This window comes from Ochotona princeps, chromosome 4 (genome assembly GCF_030435755.1).
Source record: "Ochotona princeps isolate mOchPri1 chromosome 4, mOchPri1.hap1, whole genome shotgun sequence".
NCBI lineage: Eukaryota > Metazoa > Chordata > Mammalia > Lagomorpha > Ochotonidae > Ochotona > Ochotona princeps.
The window spans coordinates 31127942-31134731 of record NC_080835.1 but is presented as its reverse complement, the minus strand read 5'-3'; positions in this window follow the sequence as shown (position 1 = coordinate 31134731).

Here is a 6790-nt window from a genome sequence, read left to right as displayed (position 1 = left end):
AAGAAAAGACTATGCTGAAAAGGTCAAAGGAAGGGGAAAAGACATGTTTAGAGGGAAAAGAACCATGTTGAGAAATGAACTTTAAGGAGCAATTTACTTTGGATTCTGCCTTTCTTTTCTCAAGTGGTACATCAAATTTCTTAGACTTTCTGAATGCTTGCAGGGTTTCAAACTTTTTATTAATGTTATCTAGTCATGTGGCATAATCATTGATCCTGGCACAAATAGATTCTCAATAATATGCTGCAAAAATAAACGATGAATGAGAATAAAAGACAGAGGGAAACACAGGTGAATATCCTGGAGGATGTTTGAACAATTGCTAAATCTACAGGCTTTGGAAAATGGAGCTGTGACTTCTGCTGACCTTTCTGTCCACTTGAGAGGTTTAGTGGCATACAACCACTGCCCTGCTGGATACTTGTGGGGTTCAGTGAATATTTAGTGAACACTTCAATTTCTTGCTTTGTTTACTTCCTAGGTTGATAGTTTCAATGGTAAAAGAAACGAATAATCAAACAAACAAAAACCTGGTGAGTAAAACAAAGCTACACGCTGTGCGTAAGTAACGTAAGCATGAAACGGAGGTTCAGCCGGTGCTCCTTCTCAGCTGCCTAGAATTCTTTCCTGATGTGTGCAGTCTGTAAGCTGTTACCTAAAAACTCGTCTTTTAGAAATACGAGTCTGTAGCATTGTAGCAGTGACAATCTATCCCAACCTTTCAAAGAACCTTTGAACTTTTCTCATTTCTTGACTGAGACTGTTCCCATTCATGTGTGCTCTGGGGAGCCAACACAAGGCTCTGCTTGGCACGGAGCCGAATATAGGGGGCGGTTTCAGGGAAGATGCGGACTCAATCCCTGCTAGTCAGGGTTTTGTTGCCTATTTTGTGGGTAAGGGAGACCAACCTAACAACTGGTGAGCATTTGGCAGGCATTATGATAAAGAGCTAATTCATGTTTTTGAGTTCAAACAAAGGACAAATTGTCATAGAGGAGAGTGAAATATTGCTCCTTTTTCTTGGCTTTGTACCTCCCAGAAACCTCCTTCAAGTGGCTCCAATGCATGTAAATATTAGTGTTTGCTTCATATACTAAGACTTTTTCATGTAATGACACTTTGTCATATGTTATAAATTCTCAAGTCCCATGAAACTATAACATAAAGGTATGTTGGAGTGAAAAGCAGCCCATTTGAATCAGTGCTCCCAAAGAGGGAGAGACATTATGCATGTTTTCTATAATGCTTCATGTATCTCTTTTCAACAAAATGTTTTCTCTATGATTGTTAACATACCATTGGCTTGTAAGTCTTTCAAAGGCAGAGATTTCTTTCTTTATGCCGTTAAAACAAAATACCACAGACAGAGTTGTTTATAAACAACAGAAATCTATTTCTAACAACTCTGGAGGCTGGGAAGTCCAGGCTCAAGGTACTAGCAGGCTTGGTGCCTGGTGATCTGGTTTCAGCTTCCAAGACAATGCCTTGTGATAGATATAGTACTGGCGGAAGAATGGAAAGCCATGAGATAAACTCTCTTTTTGAAGCTCTTGTGTAAGAATATTGATTCGTTTAGGGAACTTCGTTAACATTAATTAATCTCACAGTAGAGATTAAGCCATGACATGGGGGGAGACATTCAGATGACAGAAATAGATTCATTCCCTCATTTTTTCTTCTAAATTTTTATACTGGGGATCTAACGGAGTCCTTCTGTAGTATTTGTTCAACTATTATATTTTGAAAAATTGAACAACAATCTTTGTTGATGTAAAAGAAGTGGCTTTTCATCGGTTCTATCAAGCCTTCCCCCAAATCTCTTTGTTTCCTTTGGCTTGACCTCACAATGCCAACTTCTCTCACTGGCTCGTGGATTGCCATTACTTGGAGATCCATCCCTTTATGCCTCCTGTCCAGTATTCTTTGGGTAAATACAGTAGATTCTGGACTAATCTATAAAATATCTCCTGTACCCACCATCTAGTTATTATTGTAGCGTAGATTCTCTACAGTAAGGTAAGGTCATGACAAGCAAAACATGCATACTAATTCCAAGTTATTGCTCATGGCTTATGTTCTTACAATCTTTTCTTAACATTTCAAAGCCATTTTTGATCTTTTTCTAATTTTAGCTACTTTTTATTCCTTCTCTTATAGTCTTATATTTCAGGGTGTAGAAAGTGCAGTTTATTCGGAGTTGCAGAAAGGGCAAGGTGTGGAGTCTACCAGTTTGATGTTATATCCTGTCTCTGTCGTGTGACCATGAAAAAATATTTAACTTCTCAGTTGCTGTTGCAAAGAATTATTATAAAGAGTAAGTGAGGTATAGTTGATATTTCTTTTCTTATCTACTTTGATTTTCTCCCTTGTCACTGATTCATCCCCATCCCAGGAGTCTTGCTGGTTTCAACATCTGCTTGGTTCTGCCCTGCTCAATTGGCTCTCCCTTAGTGTAACTGTTTTCTCCAACACATTTTTTTAGATAAAGTGGGAAACTTGTTTAAAAAGTAAAAAGGGATGCTAGTCCTTAAGGAATTTTTTAGACATTGCATAATATTTGTAATTAGAACCACCAGGTATGGCACTTCCATCCTATTTTTCACTAATAAACTACTTATAACTAATTATGAAAAAATGTGGGGTGTTTAATCCAAAAAATATTAGGAATAATTCAATGTAAATTACAAAACACAAACTTATGGTTTCCTTAATTTGCTCTGTTTTTAGATGATATTCCTTTGATTTTACAGGTTGTCACCTTAAATATTGAATTAAATTATCCTGATAATTATGATGTAGTAAGTATCTACAATGTAGATTGCAGACTCAAATGTAATCAGAGACTATGCAGGTAGAAGATCTATATGATTAATCAGGCATTACTCATGTCTACTTGTGGTCTCTGCTAAGCAGCAAAAGTTATATTTACATGTTGAAATGACAGTCACTAAGATGCATAAATACATGCATGCTTTGGGGGCATGGTTATCTATACATTATTTTTTATTATTTTGAGTTCATTTATTTGCTTAAATAGCCACAGAACAATTGTTATTTGCCAGCTGCTGCCATGTAGCATTCACTAACTAGTTCCTTGTTCCTCCGGCTAGTGTGGAGCAATTCTCATTCACTGAGGAATTTCCCTAAGGAAGCAGTGGCTCAGTGCACTTGAATTCAGCTCACTACCAGATTAAGCAGTGCTTTTGTTTAACATGCATTAGTCACAACTGAACAAATGGAAGAGTCATTCCCAGTTTCAGTTAAAGCTGGTCACACTGATTTGGTGGTGTGAACAGCCAGGACTACATGGGACTTTGCCTGGGAATGTGGTGCCGAATGTGTTTGAAGGAACTAGTAAAAAATCAAACTCAAGTTTTCTTAACTGGAAATTCGGTTATATTTGTCTTGGATGAATATTTGTCACTTTCCTCTAAGTTTTCAACTTCTCAAATATGCCATGAATCTGTTAAGCCCAGCTAAATCTTTCTAAAAATTTTTGTAGCACATTCACCAATCTCTAAACATTTGCCACATAGTTTCCGGCACCTTTTTTCTAAACCTGGATTTCTTTTTCTTGACATATGTGTTTGGCCAGTTCTACTCTTTGAAACAAACAGCTCTATGAAACATATCTCAATCCCCATAGGAAAATTTTAATTCCTCTGAAAGCATCTTCTTTATATCCCTCAGATGAAATTCATATTCTTTGTCTTTAGGATTATGTGTGTGTGTGCATGTGTTTGTATATGTGTGTGATTTTTTTTTTACTGAGTAGTAAATTCCATGATCGTAGCAGGATTATCTAATGCAACTACAAATAACAGGCACAAGCTAACTACTCAGTTTAGTAACATGAATTTTGGGGTGTCGTCGAATCCGTAAGTCAGTTGAATTTTGTGGTGTTGTTGAATCTGTAAGTCAGTTGGTTTGGCAAAAAAAAAGAAACAAACTCACAGGTTCTTAGTTTATAAAATACCGATTGTTTGATGATGATGATTAGACGTGTGCTGTTAAGGTTTCTTTAGAGAGACACTGGGAAAAACATGTCATGTCTCTGTGCATAATCTGTTGCAGTACCCTGACTGTAAAGCCAAAGGGTCATTAAGTAAATGATGTTCTTATTCTGTGGTAGAATTTTACAGCTCTGTGACTTTGTGATAGCCCTCATAACACGTGTTCTTCTGAGAGTCTGTATTATTCATAGACTCAGTATTGCTTCAGTGTCCTTTTCCCCCTTCCCATAGTTTTCCGAGTGGAATGAATGGAAATGAATATCAGCCTGTGCTCTCTTCTCTCTGCCATCCATATGACAGTCTCCTTCCATGGAAGGACTCGCTTCCTTGACTTGCGGTTGTTTACTCACCTTGTTGATGTAATCTCTATTCTGATAGTTCTTACGTTGATATCCCGTATATAAGGGATATTGAACATGAAGTTAGGGAAATGAAACTACTCACTAAGATTGTCAACTTAATTGCTGGAATTTTCATTTAACTGCCTAAAAGAAAGATAAATGATGCCTGTTGCTCATGGTGATTCTAAGGATTAAATGAAATAATACTGTTAATATTATAAAAGAAGCACTGAGTGAATGGTAGCCATTAGTATTCATATTCTTCGAAACAGTGGATCTCCTTTTTAATATTAAAGCCGAAACTGACCTGAGGTTCTAGTTTATACCCTGGGGCCAAAAACATTTTCCATTAAATTACGAATCACTGTATGACTTCCTACTAGTAACTAAGAGCTGTAACCCCTTTTGTTGTATCCAAATCTTGGAGTTTCTTCAGGTAATAACCAGTCCCAGCATTTTGCATTGAGCTCAGAATTTACTTCAGGATCTTTCACCAGTCATCACCAATCAGCACATGTATTTATTTTTTCCCCAAGATATATTTATTTTTCCCCAATATGTATTTTTATTGAAAAGTCAGATAAATAACAGAGAAGGAGAGACAGAGGGGAAGAACTTTGCTTCCCCAGGCTATAAGCAGGGAATTGAATGGGAAGCAGCTTTCCGGATTAGAACTGGCACATAAGGGATCCTGGGACGTACAAGGCATTTGCCACTAGGTTACTGTGCCAGGGCCAAAGAATAAGCCTCAAGATCTTCCTGCACTGAAGATGATGACCTGAGACTATATTGCAAACATTTTGTTCTACAGTTAGTTACAATTCAGAGATTTTTTCCCACTCAGAGAAGATTTCAATCAAAATGGCAAGAGGCACATTAGGGTAAGAACATAGCAGCTGGTCCCAGGCTAGCAAATCAAATGGATTGATATTTAGTGTGGATGGACGTGGTACATGCATTTTGGTCTGTTTATCTGTCTTACATAAAGGAACAAGTTTCCATGTTATTGGACCATGTGCAGTATGGCCCTCCCTTTTCTTGTGACCAGCTTATGTCCCCACTTTTATTTATCATAATATTAAAATCTCAGCAGCATTTGTTTTTCCATTTCTATCCTTTCTTTTGAAAGCATCAGAGCTAAAATGAGGCTGCAAATGTTGCTTGCTACTACCATAACTGCCATATGTTCCAAGTTTTATGAAATGGAGAATAAACTCCTCGGAGACTGAGATTTTCATACTCATGGCTGAATGTAAACAAAAGTTAATTTATTTTTGCAAGAACAATGAGTAATCTGCATTTTTGAAATGTGTAACTTCAGGAGCTGAGATAGTACTTAATATGGATTAAATATGTAATTGCTGTGTGAAGTGTGAGGTCTAAGTTTTCCCAAATTACCCATTCCTGAAACCAGTTTAAGATTACCTTGTGACCCTCTCATAATTAGAAAATGAAATAATGACAGTGATTCCAGAAAGTCTATTGAAGGTATTTTTGGCTCCTTTGTCCCATGGATAGAATAATAAGGATAAGTCCTGTTCATAAAATCAGATGACTTGTTACTGGTTGTGTGGATGTCTCTAAGCTATTTTACCTTCCTGGGATTCTATTTGTTTATTTGTGAAGGGAATGGCTCGGATTAGATTCCCCAAGAGCATTTCTGTGTTGCACATTCTGCGAAGCTATTACTCAGATACCCCCCAACCTTATGTCTGACTGTGCTAAAGGAAAGTATATTAGGGGGACTCTTGTTGCATTCAAGGTGCCCTCTACCATATTGAATTAAAACCTTTGTCTCCACTTCCTATTTCCCAGGACTTTATTTTTCATTGTACAGTTTGCAGCCATTTTTCCTATTCATCTTGACTTAAGTAGTAAGAGTTACTATGACAACAGAGTAATTTTCCTGGATGGCCACATTCAATTTGCTTAAGTAGATATTAGGATTGCAACATGTTTCATTAGCTCTGAGGCCCTTGGGAAGTAACATTGAAGTGTTGCTCAGACCAGAGCTTCAGGTTAAGCCCTTTGAAACCTGGGTCTATTGACTCTATAGAGATGGTATTTTCTTTATAGGACCTGTGTCTTAGTTGTCTTGACTTAGTAATCATCAAAAATAACTATGAAAGGAAATTATAAGAAGATCTACTATTTTAGTCAACAGAAAATGGAATGGAAAACTTAAGCATAGTGCTGGATACCATAAATCAGAAGGTAAATAGCCAAGATATTAAAATATGTTTTGGATCTGTTTATTTATTTCTCTTTATATGAAAGAAAAATGGAACTTTATTTAAAGCTTAGATTCACTAAGGCAATATATTAAACAGATGGAAATTACAGAACGCTGATATTCCTCAGTTTGAGAATAGAATGAATTTTGTCATTTGAGAAAAAAATACTAATTTTGATTAATGATAAAAGTAATGAAAATAA